Below are 16,411 nucleotides of genomic sequence, written 5' to 3' on the forward strand. Positions count from 1 at the left end.
GCACAGGAGGCCCAGAGTCGAGTCTATAACAGGTCGGCCAAAGTCAGATCCTTTTGCCCGGGAGATAGGGTGTTACCAAGCTATTACCCCACACAGTATGCTTGTAGAGGAGCCGGAGAAAGAGGAGCTTGATCAAGGTGGTGGGACAAAATAATCACTCACTGAAGGAGTGGCAGGGCTAGGCTTATATAGGAAGTGCAATCAGGAACAGGTGCTGGGTCAGGAGGCAGGAACTAGGTAACTGAGAAATACAGAACAAGGCTAGGTTTCACAAGAGAACCGTACAAGTCCAACCAAGAGGTTGTGGATTCAAGCCCTGACACCCTGCCTAGCCCCTGTTTCTGCAGTTATTCTGTTAGCATCCTGTGTCCTGCGCTTTGTCGTTCTTTGAACATAATATTTGCCTTTGAACACTGGAAACATTTTACAAATATGGCTCAAAATGCAAAGCAACAAAACCATTTCTGCGCAGACACCGAAGATGCTGGGGAACTCCTCGAAGTGGAGCTGTCATTCAGAATCAATATTATTCACAGATGGCCATACTATTTAATTATGACGCATGTAACATCAGAATCCTATATTGTACGCCTCTTATTCCTTTTACTTTATTTATGCTGGCTAGCTACTTGCAGGGGATGATGGGATTCACATTAGTGCATTTTGCCATCTGCTGCACAAAGATATATGTGTTTTGCGGACCAAAAAAACATATAGAAGACAGACAGTCTACTGTTGTGCAAACCTGAATATATATGTACAGAAGAAGAGCAAAGAAGGGTGTAAGGAGGAATGGAAATGTTGATGAAGAACAACATGTAAAAAATGTAAAGTGTAATGGAAAAAAATTGAAATATAAAGTAGATATAACTTCACCTACTAAATCTCCAGGACAGTGTAGGGACTTCAAGCAGTAAAAACTGCACTATATCCCTATAACCTACTATTTAAGCCAGCGGTTCCCAAACTGGGTTCCGTGAGCGACAACTAGGGGCTCCATGGCGAATCTACGGCCTTCAGCCACACACCACTGTTATGATTACTGGCTGGTGTGGACAAGGGAAGAAATGTTCCAGGCTCACACACTGACGTCATTGTGCACTGGGATCAATGCTGAGCAGAGGAAGCGATCCGCTGACTGCAAGGGGGAGGTAAGTATATGGGTTGGGGCTAATATTACTGAGGGGTTAATATTACTACTGGGGCTACTGTGGGAGTTACTGTTACTACTCGGGCCACTGTGGGGTCGCTATTACTACTGGGGCCACTGTGGGGTCGCTATTACTACTGGGGCCAATATAGGAGACACTATTACTACTGCAGCTACTGTTGGGGGTCACCATTACTACTGAGGCCACTATGGGGGTCACTATTACTACACAGGGCCAATATAGGAAACACTACTACTACTGGGGCCACCAATAAAGGGAATGCTATTACTACTGGGGCGACTATTATAGGGGGTCACTAATACTACATGGGACAGATTTGCTGTGGAATTAACAGTAGCTGTAGCAGCAAAGTAGATGAGATTTTCAAAATATTATCTCCTTGCTGTGGAAAAAATTTGCACAAAACCCATGCGGATATTGACATATATGAAATTTAATTCCGCAGCATGTTAATTTTAAATAAAATATATATCAATAGCCCATCCAGTACTCCAGCAAATTCCCCTTTTTTTTAATATTTTTTTTTAAATGTCCCTGTTTTTTTTGTAAACGACACCTCCCTTGACCACACCCTCTGTTCAGCTTTGGGGCTCCATGAGAAACTTTTACTTCACTGCTCTAAGCTAATCAGGGCTCATTATGTGCCAAAAACGGTCCTATGTGCCTTGCATCACATTTCTTATATGCACCTCGCATGACAAGAGATGTGGCTGATCAGAAAGCAGCAGGGCTTGAATGTGACTCCAGGTGCCCAAATTTTCTTTCTAAGTGAACTAACCAATAGATTGTATAAAGTTAAACAAAAGTGTCAAAAGATGCACCAAATCTTTCTTTCCATGTAATATCCCATAGAGACGTCAAATATGTGTACAAGAGAGATGTGTAAAGAAGCTATTAAGCACTATTGTATTAAGTGCCTTAAAGTGAAGGATAAATACTGTACTTATGTACTGATCAATGTGCACCAAAGTGTGCTATGTGTTTACAGTAATTGTTGAGTTCTCAACCCCAGTACCTAGATAACATAATATGACATGCATGAGAATTGTGAGCAAGGCTCAAAGATTCCTCATAAGAAGACATCAGTATTATACATTGCAACATTCCAAAAATTATCAATGGCATACAAGGTTTTCCATAACCCGTCTCCTTTCTACATCTCCCCAACTGATCCTCACTAGACCTCTGCATTTCCTTTCTTGCCTTCTCCTTAAACCTGTTGCCAAGACTTCTCCTCTGCTTCCCTCACACCCCGAAGCTCAGCCCCCCCCCCCCCCACTATTTATTAGTATTCGGTGAAGACCCTATTACAGAGTTTCCATTTGTGCCAAGAAGCTTCTAAAGTAATTCCTGTGCAGAATGTTGTAAAACATTTCCACCAATCCTGCAAACAACATTTTTACATGCACTTTACCCTGCTGGATGCGTGTAAATGTTTCATAGACTTGTTTGTGTCTCTTCCTGTTTAGAATGAGAGCAGAACATTACCAAATGGAAGGTGTGCATAGGAGGAGATGCTAGTGAGGAAATCCAACACGTTCTAGCTGCCAAATAAAGACTTCATTGTCCTCCCCCCACCGTATTTGATTCAGTCATTATCCCCTCCTTTACCCTCCTCTCTCCTTTTCCCCTTTTACTCTGTACATCTCTCTTCCCCACCCTTCTTCCCTGTATCCCAGAAAACTCAAAGATTCACTCGCAGGGACTCAAAAGAAAGGCTGAGAAGAAAAGGAGGGAGGAGAGATAAAAGAGAAACTGAAGGAGCGAAAGGGACATACAAATATTTCTTTGGGAATAAAGCCACCTTTCTGCAACCACAAGCAGCCGTGACGGCTCTCCCAGGTAAGAGGTTTGTGATTTGGGCTTTAGAAGCGAGTTGTGCCATGAATAGCTGTGCATGTTTTGGGTCCAGAGGATCTGCAGTGAGAGCAGCCAGCAGTGTTCTTATGTTTTATGTTCCACAAGCTGTGTGTTTGCCCCAAGCGTCTTTCTTCCAGCCATTCTTGGCTGGTGGAAGCTGTAGCTAAAAGTGTAACAACTGTTAGTAAACTCTGTACAGGGAAATCCTTGGTGCACTTTCAGGGTGCTGCACAAGGTGCTCCTGCTGGATCAGCATCCTTATAGAAGTGTAACAGTCCACTCTGACACTCAACAGCAGCGTACAAGGACAGATCTGTACTAAATATCCCCTAAATCCTGCCTGAAACAACAGGATATTAACAGGAAGCCATATGAATATTTAGCTTAGTGTTTAATCAAGTACATATACAAACTTTAAGGAATGTATTATCTATGCTTCGTGTTATGAAAAAGCATATCCTGATAGACATCGGCTCAAACTACAGATCCTCTTCTGTCTAAACCCTTGCTTTGGACTTGTCATATCTGGGGGAGCTGCTTGTTCACCACAATAACTTTCCTGGGGATAGATGGTAAGTTTTGTATCCATTACTCCTCTGCATTACCAGTCAGGATCATAGGAAAGCAGAGATCTGTAATGGGGTCTCATTGGTTGTTACCTAGATCTTCCAGAAACAAAAGAGTAAAGCAACTAGTTGTACTTTGAAAATTTACTTAGAAACTCTTAGTAAATTTAAAGACAATGTTAGAGGGGTATCCTGGGTAGAAAAGAGCATAAGTTGAAATCTGCTCAGCATTATATTAAAAAGTCAAACTCACCTCACCAGATTCCCGGCTACTCCCAGTCCCCTCCTGCATTCTTCCTAATACTCCAGCTATGACATCCCATCACCGGGATATGTGACGCTTACTGGCTGTATGTATTTATACAGCGGTGAGCAAATTTCAATTTACATTTTTTCTCCTCAGACTACCCCTTTAAAATGACACTAATAAATTGTATAAGTGCAAAGCAATTCCTAATAAATGCATTCTATTCCATACAAGATGTTCCCCTTGTGCTGCCAAAATGTACTGTATGCATTAAATCTGCACATCATAGAAGTGATCTCTAGTAGAAAATCTGTTAACAGTTCTACTAATATAGTGATAAATGAGCACAGTGGTTTACCCTTAATTATATACAATACTAGCTTACCCGTCGCGCGTTGCTGCGAAGACGGACATACGTACATACATTCGTTTTTATATATCTAGATAACAACCTATGACAGTGCAGCTTTCATGTTACCTCAGTAGTATAATAAATAACAACCAATCGCAGCGCAGCTCACATGTTACCTCAGCTTTATAATATACTAGCTGACCCGTCACGCGTTGCTGCGAAGACAGACAGACATACATTCATTCGTTTTTATATATCTAGATAACAACCAATCACAGCGCAGCTTTCATGTTACCTCAGTGGTATAATATATAACAACCAATCACAGCGCAGCTTTCATGTTACCTTAGCAGTATAAAATATAACAACCAATCACAGCGCAACTTTTATTCTGCCTCAGCAATATAAAAAATAGCAACCAATCACAGCGCAGCTTTCATGTTACCTCTGCGGTATTATATATAGCAACCAATCACAGCGCAGCTTTCATGTTACCTCAGTGGTATAATATATAACAACGAATCGCAGCACAGCTTTCATGCAACCTCAGTAGTATAAGAAGTAGCCACCAATCACAGCACAGCTTTCATGTTACCTCAGCAGTATAAGAAATAGCAACCAATCACAGCACAGCTTTCATTTTACCTCAGCATTCTCAATATCCAGCAATTGTCTTGCGAAACGTTCGGCGGATGCATCATTTTGTAGTTGAACACTCATCCCGTTGCTCGTAATGCCTTTTGCTTTCGTGCTTGAGATGGAAATCAAACGATCTTTGTCTGGGGGGCATAACTGTCAGCGATGCTCGTACGCGCGGCACCTATGGTAGGATAGTTGTACTATGCCAGTAACCTTCCCAGGAGTGTACTCAACAACTTCCCAAAGTCTCATGGCAATTGAATGAATGGTGTAGTAATGCATAAAGGACAGACAGACAGACATACATTCATTTATATATATCAGGAAGTGAGAGAATTAGATTCCGTACGTAAAATTTGGACGCTAATTGTTTTGCGCTTAGAATTGAATAATCGACTTGGGACCCATTAACTTTTCCTATTTATGGCATAATCAATGCCCGTGCCAAATTTCAAGTTTCCATGTGAGAAAATGACATTCCGTACGTAAAATTTGGACGCTAATTCCTTTGCACATAGAATTGAATACTCGAGTTGGGACCCATTAGCTTTTCCTATTTATGACATATTCAATGCCCGTGCCAAATTTCAAGTTTCTATGTGAGAAAATTACATTCCGTACGTAAAATTTGGACGCTAATTCTTTGGCGCATAGAATTGAATAATCGAGTTGGGACCCATTAGCGTTTTCTATTTATGACATATTCAATGCCAGTGCCAAATTTCAAATTTCTATGTGAGAAAATTACATTCTGTACGTAACCTCAGTAGTATAAGAAGTAGCAATCAATCACAGCACAGCTTTCATGTTGCCTCAGCAGTATAATATATAGCAACCAATCACAGCACAGCTTTCATGTTACCTCAGCAGTATAAGAAATAGCAACCAATCACAGCACAGCTTTCATTTTACCTCAGCATTCTCAATATCCAGCAATTGTCTTGCGAAACGTTCAGCGGATGCATCATTTTGTAGTTGAACACGCATCCCGTCGCTCGTAATGCCTTTTGCTTTCGTGCTTGTAATGGAAATCAAATGATCTTTGTCTGGGGGGGCATATCTGTCGACGATGCTCGCACGTGCGCCACCTATCGTAGGATAGATGTACTATGTCAGTAATCTTCCCAGGAGTGTACTCAACAACTTCCCAAAGTTTCATGGCGATTGGATGTACTAATGCATAAAGGACAGACAGACATTAATTTTTATATATATAGATGACATCAGGAAGAAAGAGAATTAGATTCCGTACGTAAAATTTGGACACTAATTCTTTGGCGCTTAGAATTGAATAATCGAGTTGGGACCCGTTAGCTTTTCCTATTTATGACATAATCAATGCTCGTGCCAAATTTCAAGTTTCTTTGACATTGGGAAGTGAGAGAATTAGTGGCAATGATGGAAATCGAACAATCTACATGGGGGGGGCGTAACTGTCAACGACGCTTGCACGTGCGCCATTTATCATAGGATAGTTGTACTATGCCTATAATCTTCCCAGGAGTGTACTCAACAACTTCCCAAAGTTTCATGGCGATCGGATGAATGGTGTAGTAGGGCATAAAGGACAAACAGACAGACAGACACGCATACATTCAATTTTATATATATATAGACTAGCTTAGCCGTCGCACGTTGCTGCTAAGACAGACACACATACATACATTCGTTTTTATATATCTAGTGTAGTAATGCATAAAGGACAGACAGACAGACATACATTCATTTTTATATATATATAGATGACATCAGGAAGTGAGAGAATTAGATTCCGTATGTAAAATGTGGACGCTAATTCTTTGGCGCTTAGAATTGAATAATGGAGTTGGGACTCTTGAACTTTTCCTATTTATGACATAATCAATGTTCGTGCCAAATTTAAAGTTTCTATGACATTGGGAAGTGAGAAAATTAGATTCCGTATGTAAAATTTGGATGCTAATTCTTTGGCGCTTAGAATTAAATAATTGGGTTGGGACTCATTACCTTTTCCTATTTATGATATAATCAATGCTCGTGCCAAATTACATTGAGAAGTGAGAAAATTAGATTCCGTACGTAAAATTTGGACGCTAATTCTTTGGCACTTAGAATTAAATAATCGAGTTGGGACCCATTAGCTTTTCCTATTTATGACATAATCCATGCTCGTGCCAAATTTCAAGTTTCTATGACATTGGGAAGTGTGAAAATTAGATTCTGTACGTAAAATTTGGACGCTAATTCTTTGGCGCTTAGAATCGAATAATCGAGTTGGGACCCATTATCTTTTCCTAATTATGACATAATCAATGCTCATGACAAATTTCAAGTTTCTATGACATTGGGAAGTGAGAAAATTAGATTCCGTACGTAAAATTTGGACGCTAATTCTTTTGCGCATAGAATCGAATAATCGAGTTGGGAACCATTATCTTTTCCTAATTATGACATAATCAATGCTCGTGCCAAATTTCAAGTTTCTATGACATTGGGAAGTGAGAGAATTAGATTCCGTACGTAAAATTTAGACGGTAATTCTTTGGCTCTTAGAATTGAATAATTGGGTTGGGACCCATTAGCTTTTCCTATTTATGACATAATCAATGCTCGTGCCAAATTTCAAGTTTCTATGACATTGGGAAGTGTGAAAATTAGATTCCGTACGTAAAATTTGGACGCTAATTCTTTTGCGCATAGAATTGAATAATCGAGTTGGGACCCTTGAACTTTTCCTATTTATGACATTATCAATGCTCATGCCAAATTTCAAGTTTCTATGACATTGGGAAGCGAGGAAATTAGATTCCGTACGTAAAATTTTGACGCTAATTCTTTGGCGCATAGAATTGAATAATCGAGTTGGGCCCCATTAACTTTTCCTATTTATGACATAGTCAATGCTCGTGCCAAATTTCATGTTTCTACGACATCGAGAAGTGAGAGAATTAGTGGCAGTGGTGGAAATCAAGCGATCTACGTGGGGGGGCATAACCGTCGACGACGCTCGCACGCGCGCCATTTATCGTAGGATAGTTTTACTATGCCTATAATCTTCCCAGGAGTGTACTCAACAACTTCCCAAAGTTTCATGGCGATCGGATGCATGCTGATTCTGCAGTTCTTCTGCAAAGGACGTTTTTTTATTTAGCCCTCCTTTAAACAGATCTGCTATGAGAGATCGTCTTCTTTTTAATACTTCATGAACATTTTCTTCTTGTCTATAAAGACGAAAGCCCTCACTGACTGACTCACTGACTGACTCGCCAAAAGTTCTCCAACTTACCGATGTCGTAGAAACATGAATTTTGGCACAAGCATAGATTATCTCCAAAATAGGAAAAGTAATTGGGTCCCAACTCGATTATTCAATTCTAGCGCAAAAGAATTGGCGTCGAAATTTAACGTACATAATCTAAATCTCTCACTTCCCAATGTCATAGAAACTTAAAATTTGGCACGCGCATTGAATATGTCATAAATAGGAAAAGTTAATAGGTCCCAACTTGATTATTCAATTCTATGCGCAAAAGAATTAGTGTCCAAATTTTACGTACGGAATCTAATTCTCTCACTTCCCGGTGTCATAGAAACTCGAAATTGGGCAGGAGCATTGATTATGTCATAAATAGGAAAAGTTAATGGGTCCCAACTCTATTATTCAATTCTATGCGCAATAGAATTAGCATCCAAATTTTACGTACGGAATCTAATTTTCTCACTTTCCGGTGTCATAGAAACGTGAAATTTGGCACGAGCATTGATTATGTCATAAATAAGAAATGTCCATAGGTCCCCATTCGATTATTCAATTCTAGCGCAAAAGAATTGGCGTCAAAATTTTACATGCGGAATGTAATTTTTTCACTTTCCGGTGTCATAGAAATGGGAAATTTGGCACGAGCATTGATTATGTCATAAATAGGAAATGCTAATGGGTCCCAACTCGATTATTCAATTATATGCGCAAAAGAATTAGCGTCCAAATTTTACGTGTGGAATGTAATTTTCTCACTTTCCGGTGTCATAGAAACGGGTAATTTGGCACAAGCATTGATTATGTCATAAATAGGAAAAGCTAATGGGTCCAGACTCCATTATTCAATTCTATGCGCAAAAGAATTAGCGTCCAAATTTTACGTGCGGAATCTAATTTTCTCACTTTCCGGTGTCATAGAAACGGGAAATTTGGCACGAGCATTGATTATGTCATAAATAGGAAAAGCTAATGGGTCCCAACTCCATTATTCAATTCTATGTGCAAAAGAATTAGCGTTCAAATTTTACGTACATAATCTAAATCTCTCACTTCCCAATGTCATAGAAACATGAAATTTGGCACAAGCATTGATTGTGTCATAAATATGAAAAGTTAATGGGTCCCAACTCGATTATTCAATTCTAAGCGCAAAAGAATTAGTGTCCAAATTTTATGTACGTAATCTAATTCTCTCACTTCCTGATGTCATTTTATATAAAGGAAACGTAGCATGGTTGCCTCCACGTGGTGTTTCCTGGGTAACGCAGAGAACTATGCAAAATGGTGAACATATGTTTTTCATCAGTATCTCTAAAGTAACCACGACTTCATAAGATTTTCCGTGTGAACACCAGATAAACACCAGTACCAAATTAACTCGGGCGAAGCTGGGTATATCAGCTAGTTTATATATATATATAAAGACGAAAGTCCTCACTGACTCACTGACTGACTCACTCACTGACTGACTCGCCAAAAGTTCTCCAACTTCCCGATGTCATAGAAACATGAAATTTGGCACAAGCATAGATTATCTCCAAAATAGGAAAAGTAATTGGGTCCCAACTCAATTATTCAATTCTAGCGCAAAAGAATTGGCGTCGAAAGTTTACGTGCATAATCTAAATCTCTCACTTCCCAATGTTATAGAAACGTAAAATTTGGCCCGCGCATTGAATATGTCATAAATAGGAAGTTAATGGTTGCCAACTCGATTATTCAATTCTATGCGCAAAAGAATTAGTGTCCAAATTTTACGTACGGAATGTAATTTTCTCACTTTCCGGTGTCATAGAAACGTGAAATTTGGCACGAACATTGATTATGTCATGAATAGGAAAAGCTAATGGGTCCCAACTCGATTATTCAATTCTATGCGCAAAAGAATTAGCGTCCAAATTTTACGTACGGATTGTAATTTTCTCACTTTCCGGTGTCATAGAAACGGGAAATTTGGCATGAGCATTGATTATGTCATGAATAGGAAAAGCTAATGGGTCCCAACTCAATTATTGAATTCTATGCGCAAAAAAATTAGCGTCCAAATTTTACGTGCGGAATGTATTTTTCTTACTTTCTGGTGTCATAGAAACGTGAAATTTGACACAAGCATTGATTATGTCATAAACAGAAAAAGCTAATGGGTCCCAACTCAATTATTCAATTCTATGTGCAAAAGAATTAGCGTCCAAATTTTACGTACGGAATGTAATTTTCTCACTTTCCGGTGTCATAGAAACCTGAAATTTGGCACGAGCATTGATTATGTCACGAATAGGAAAAGCTAATGGGTCCCAACTCGATTATTCAATTCTACGTGCAAAAGAATTAGCGTCCAAATTTTACGTACGGAATGTAATTTTCTCACTTTCCGGTGTCATAGAAACGGGAAATTTGGCACGAGCATTGATTATGTCATAAATAAGAAATGTCCATAGGTCCCCATTCGATTATTTAATTCTAGCGCAAAAGAATTGGCGTCAAAATTTTACATGCGGAATGTAATTTTTTCACTTTCCGGTGTCATAGAAATGGGAAATTTGGCACGAGCATTGATTATGTCATAAATAGGAAATGCTAATGGGTCCCAACTCGATTATTCAATTATATGCGCAAAAGAATTAGCGTCCAAATTTTACGTGTGGAATGTAATTTTCTCACTTTCCGGTGTCATAGAAACGGGTAATTTGGCACAAGCATTGATTATGTCATAAATAGGAAAAGCTAATGGGTCCAGACTCCATTATTCAATTCTATGCGCAAAAGAATTAGCGTCCAAATTTTACGTGCGGAATCTAATTTTCTCACTTTCCGGTGTCATAGAAACGGGTAATTTGGCACGAGCATTGATTATGTCATAAATAGGAAAAGCTAATGGGTCCCAACTCCATTATTCAATTCTATGCGCAAAAGAATTAGTGTCCAAATTTTACGCGCGGAATGTAATTTTCTCACTTTCCGGTGTCATAAAAATGGGAAATTTGGCACGAGCATTGATTATGTCATAAATAGGAAAAGCTAATGGGTCCCAACTCCATTATTCAATTCTATGTGCAAAAGAATTAGCGTTCAAATTTTACGTACATAATCTAAATCTCTCACTTCCCAATGTCATAGAAACATGAAATTTGGCACAAGCATTGATTGTGTTATAAATATGAAAAGTTAATGGGTCCCAACTCGATTATTCAATTCTAAGCGCAAAAGAATTAGTGTCCAAATTTTATGTACGTAATCTAATTCTTTCACTTCCTGATGTCATTTTATATAAAGGAAACGTAGCATGGTTGCCTCCACGTGGTGTTTCCTGGGTAACGCAGAGAACTATGCAAAATGGTGAACATATGTTTTTCATCAGTATCTCTAAAGTAACCACGACTTCATAAGATTTTCCGTGTGAACACCAGATAAACACCAGTACCAAATTAACTCGGGTGAAGCCGGGTATATCAGCTAGTCTATATATATATATATAAAGACGAAAGCCCTCACTGACTCACTGACTGACTCACTCACTGACTGACTCGCCAAAATTTCTCCAACTTCCCGATGTCGTAGAAACATGAAATTTGGCACAAGCATAGATTATCTCCAAAATAGGAAAAGTAATTGGGTCCCAACTCAATTATTCAATTCTAGCGCAAAAGAATTGGCGTCGAAAGTTTACGTGCATAATCTAAATCTCTCACTTCCCAATGTTATAGAAACGTAAAATTTGGCACGCGCATTGAATATGTCATAAATGGGAAGTTAATGGTTGCCAACTCGATTATTCAATTCTATGCGCAAAAGAATTAGTGTCCAAATTTTACGTACGGAATGTAATTTTCTCACTTTCCGGTGTCATAGAAACGTGAAATTTGGCACGAACATTGATTATGTCATAAATAGGAAAAGCTAATGGGTCCCAACTCGATTATTCAATTCTATGCGCAAAAGAATTAGCGTCCAAATTTTACGTACGGATTGTAATTTTCTCACTTTCCGGTGTCATAGAAACGGGAAATTTGGCATGAGCATTGATTATGTCATGAATAGGAAAAGCTAATGGGTCCCAACTCAATTATTGAATTCTATGCGCAAAAAAATTAGCGTCCAAATTTTACGTGCGGAATGTATTTTTCTTACTTTCTGGTGTCATAGAAACGTGAAATTTGACACAAGCATTGATTATGTCATAAACAGAAAAAGCTAATGGGTCCCAACTCAATTATTCAATTTTATGTGCAAAAGAATTAGCGTCCAAATTTTACGTAAGGAATGTAATTTTCTCACTTTCCGGTGTCATAGAAACCTGAAATTTGGCACGAGCATTGATTATGTCACGAATAGGAAAAGCTAATGGGTCCCAACTCGATTATTCAATTCTACGTGCAAAAGAATTAGCGTCCAAATTTTACGTACGGAATGTAATTTTCTCACTTTCCGGTGTCATAGAAACGGGAAATTTGGCACGAGCATTGATTATGTCATAAATAAGAAATGTCCATAGGTCCCCATTCGATTATTCAATTCTAGCGCAAAAGAATTGGCGTCAAAATTTTACATGCGGAATGTAATTTTTTCACTTTCCGGTGTCATAGAAATGGGAAATTTGGCACGAGCATTGATTATGTCATAAATAGGAAATGCTAATGGGTCCCAACTCGATTATTCAATTATATGCGCAAAAGAATTAGCGTCCAAATTTTACGTGTGGAATGTAATTTTCTCACTTTCCGGTGTCATAGAAACGGGTAATTTGGCACAAGCATTGATTATGTCATAAATAGGAAAAGCTAATGAGTCCAGACTCCATTATTCAATTCTATGCGCAAAAGAATTAGCGTCCAAATTTTACGTGCGGAATCTAATTTTCTCACTTTCCGGTGTCATAGAAACGGGAAATTTGGCACGAGCATTGATTATGTCATAAATAGGAAAAGCTAATGGGTCCCAACTCCATTATTCAATTCTATGCGTAAAAGAATTAGTGTCCAAATTTTATGCGCGGAATGTAATTTTCTCACTTTCCGGTGTCATAAAAATGGGAAATTTGGCACGAGCATTGATTATGTCATAAATAGGAAAAGCTAATGGGTCCCAACTCCATTATTCAATTCTATGTGCAAAAGAATTAGCGTTCAAATTTTACGTACATAATCTAAATCTCTCACTTCCCAATGTCATAGAAACATGAAATTTGGCACAAGCATTGATTGTGTTATAAATATGAAAAGTTAATGGGTCCCAACTCGATTATTCAATTCTAAGCGCAAAAGAATTAGTGTCCAAATTTTATGTACGTAATCTAATTCTTTCACTTCCTGATGTCATTTTATATAAAGGAAACGTAGCATGGTTGCCTCCACGTGGTGTTTCCTGGGTAACGCAGAGAACTATGCAAAATGGTGAACATATGTTTTTCATCAGTATCTCTAAAGTAACCACGACTTCATAAGATTTTCCGTGTGAACACCAGATAAACACCAGTACCAAATTAACTCGGGTGAAGCCGGGTATATCAGCTAGTCTATATATATATATAAAGACGAAAGCCCTCACTGACTCACTGACTGACTCACTCACTGACTGACTCGCCAAAATTTCTCCAACTTCCCGATGTCGTAGAAACATGAAATTTGGCACAAGCATAGATTATCTCCAAAATAGGAAAAGTAATTGGGTCCCAACTCAATTATTCAATTCTAGCGCAAAAGAATTGGCGTCGAAAGTTTACGTGCATAATCTAAATCTCTCACTTCCCAATGTTATAGAAACGTAAAATTTGGCACGCGCATTGAATATGTCATAAATGGGAAGTTAATGGTTGCCAACTTGATTATTCAATTCTATGCGCAAAAGAATTAGTGTCCAAATTTTACGTACGGAATGTAATTTTCTCACTTTCCGGTGTCATAGAAACGTGAAATTTGGCACGAACATTGATTATGTCATGAATAGGAAAAGCTAATGGGTCCCAACTCGATTATTCAATTCTATGCGCAAAAGAATTAGCGTCCAAATTTTACGTACGGATTGTAATTTTCTCACTTTCCGGTGTCATAGAAACGGGAAATTTGGCATGAGCATTGATTATGTCATGAATAGGAAAAGCTAATGGGTCCCAACTCAATTATTGAATTCTATGCGCAAAAAAATTAGCGTCCAAATTTTACGTGCGGAATGTATTTTTCTTACTTTCTGGTGTCATAGAAACGTGAAATTTGACACAAGCATTGATTATGTCATAAACAGAAAAAGCTAATGGGTCCCAACTCAATTATTCAATTCTATGTGCAAAAGAATTAGCGTCCAAATTTTACGTACGGAATGTAATTTTCTCACTTTCCGGTGTCATAGAAACCTGAAATTTGGCACGAGCATTGATTATGTCACGAATAGGAAAAGCTAATGGGTCCCAACTCGATTATTCAATTCTACGTGCAAAAGAATTAGAGTCCAAATTTTACGTACGGAATGTAATTTTCTCACTTTCCGGTGTCATAGAAACGGGAAATTTGGCACGAGCATTGATAATGTCATAAATCGGAAAAGCTAGTGGGTCCCAACTAGAGATGAGCGAACGTACTCGTTTCGAGTAATTACTCGATCTAGTAACGCCATTTTCGAGTACTTCAGTACTCGAGTGAAAAGTACTCGGGGTCGCCGGGGGGCGGGGGGCGCCGTGGGTGAGTGGGGGGTAGCAGCGGGGAACAGGGGGAGCCCTCTCTCTCTCCCTCTCCCCTCCCACTCCCCGCTGCAACCCCCCACTAACCCACGGCGCCCCCCGAATTTTTTCGCCCGAGTACGGAAGTACTCGAAAATTGCGGTATTCGGGCGAAAAAGGGGCGTGGCCGAGCACGTTCGCTCATCTCTAGTCCCAACTCAATTATTAAATTCTAGCGCAAAATAATTAGCGTCCAAATTTTACGTACGGGATCTAATTCTCTCACTTCCCGATGTCGTAGAAACATGAAATTTGGCATGAGCATTGATTATGTCATAAATAGGAAAAGTTAATGGGTCCCAACTCGATTATTCAATTCTAAATGCAAAGGAATTAGCGTCCAAATTTTACGTACGGAATCTAATGCTCTCACTTTCAGGTGTCATAGAAACGTGAAATTTGGCACGAGCATTGATTGTGTCATATATTGGAAAAGTTAATGGGTCCCAACTCGATTATTCAATTCTAAGCGCAAAAGAATTAGCGTCCACATTTTACGTACGAAATATAATTCTCTCACTTCTTGGTGTAATAGAAACTTGAAATTTGGCACAGGCATTGATTGTGTCATAAATATAAAAAGTTAATGGGTCCCAACTCCATTATTCAATTTTTAGCGCAAAAGAATTAGCGTCCAAATTTTACGTACGGAATCTAATTCTCTCACTTCCCGTTGTCGTAGAAACATGAAATTTGTCATAAGCATTGATTATGTCATAAATAGGAAAAGGTAATGAATCCCAACTCGAGTATTTAATTCTAGCGCAAAAGAATTAGCGTCAAAATTTTACGTACATAATCTAAATCTCTCACTTCCCAATGTCATAGAAACATGAAGTTTGCCATAAGCATTGAATATGTCATAAATAGGAAAAGTTAATGGGTCCCAACTCGATTATTCAATTCTGAGTGCAAAAGAATTATCGTCCAAATTTTACGTATGGAATCTAATTCTCTCACTTGCTGATGTCATTTTATATAAAGGAAACGTCGCATTGTTACCTCCCGTGGTGTTTCCTGGGTAACGAAGAGAACTATGCAAAATGGTGAACATATGTTTTTCCTCGGTATCTCTAAAGTAACCACGCCGTCATAAGATTTTCCGTGTGAACACCAGATAAACACCAGTACCAAATTAACTCGGGCGAAGCCGGGTATATCAGCTAGTTGATTATATTGGACATCTAGGGCTGGGTGATGAACTCCCATTTAGGGCTCATCTCCCCGACCGCTTTTTCAGTGCGTATTACGCATGCGATGTTCGGCCGTGTGATACGCGGTGAATACAGTCAATAAAAGTCAATGGACTTTCATTTATCCATGCACATGTGTGTGTAAATACTGCATGTAGATACACGCGGGAAATAAATCGCAGCATGCCCTATTTCTCTGAGTAGCAGCATCAGTCCTATACTTTAGTATAGGCAGCTTATGACATTTTGTCCATAGGCAATACATGGTATATGGGCAGGGTTTTCATATACATCCTAGCTCAGAAACAGAGCGGGGAGTTTAAAAGAAAGAAAAGTCACGCTAAGTATGTCCGTGTGCATGTGATACGTGGCCATGTGCAGTGCACTCGCAGCCACATGCGTACCGCCAGGGGTCGCCGGGGTCACAATGGCGAC

The 16,411-nt window shown here is 39.0% G+C and overlaps 1 protein-coding gene across 1 annotated transcript in view; it reads left to right on the forward strand.

Moving 5' to 3' along the window:
- The first annotated feature begins 2,773 nt into the window (after positions 1 to 2,773).
- PRELP (proline and arginine rich end leucine rich repeat protein) overlaps positions 2,774 to 16,411 on the forward strand; it is a 79,680-nt gene continuing 66,042 nt past the window's right edge. The window contains exon 1 of the mRNA XM_066600302.1: positions 2,774 to 3,014. The gene's annotated coding sequence lies outside the window, so the exon portion shown is untranslated. The remainder of the gene's footprint in view (positions 3,015 to 16,411) is intronic.

Source organism: Eleutherodactylus coqui, chromosome 4 (genome assembly GCF_035609145.1).
Source record: "Eleutherodactylus coqui strain aEleCoq1 chromosome 4, aEleCoq1.hap1, whole genome shotgun sequence".
Taxonomy (NCBI): domain Eukaryota; kingdom Metazoa; phylum Chordata; class Amphibia; order Anura; family Eleutherodactylidae; genus Eleutherodactylus; species Eleutherodactylus coqui.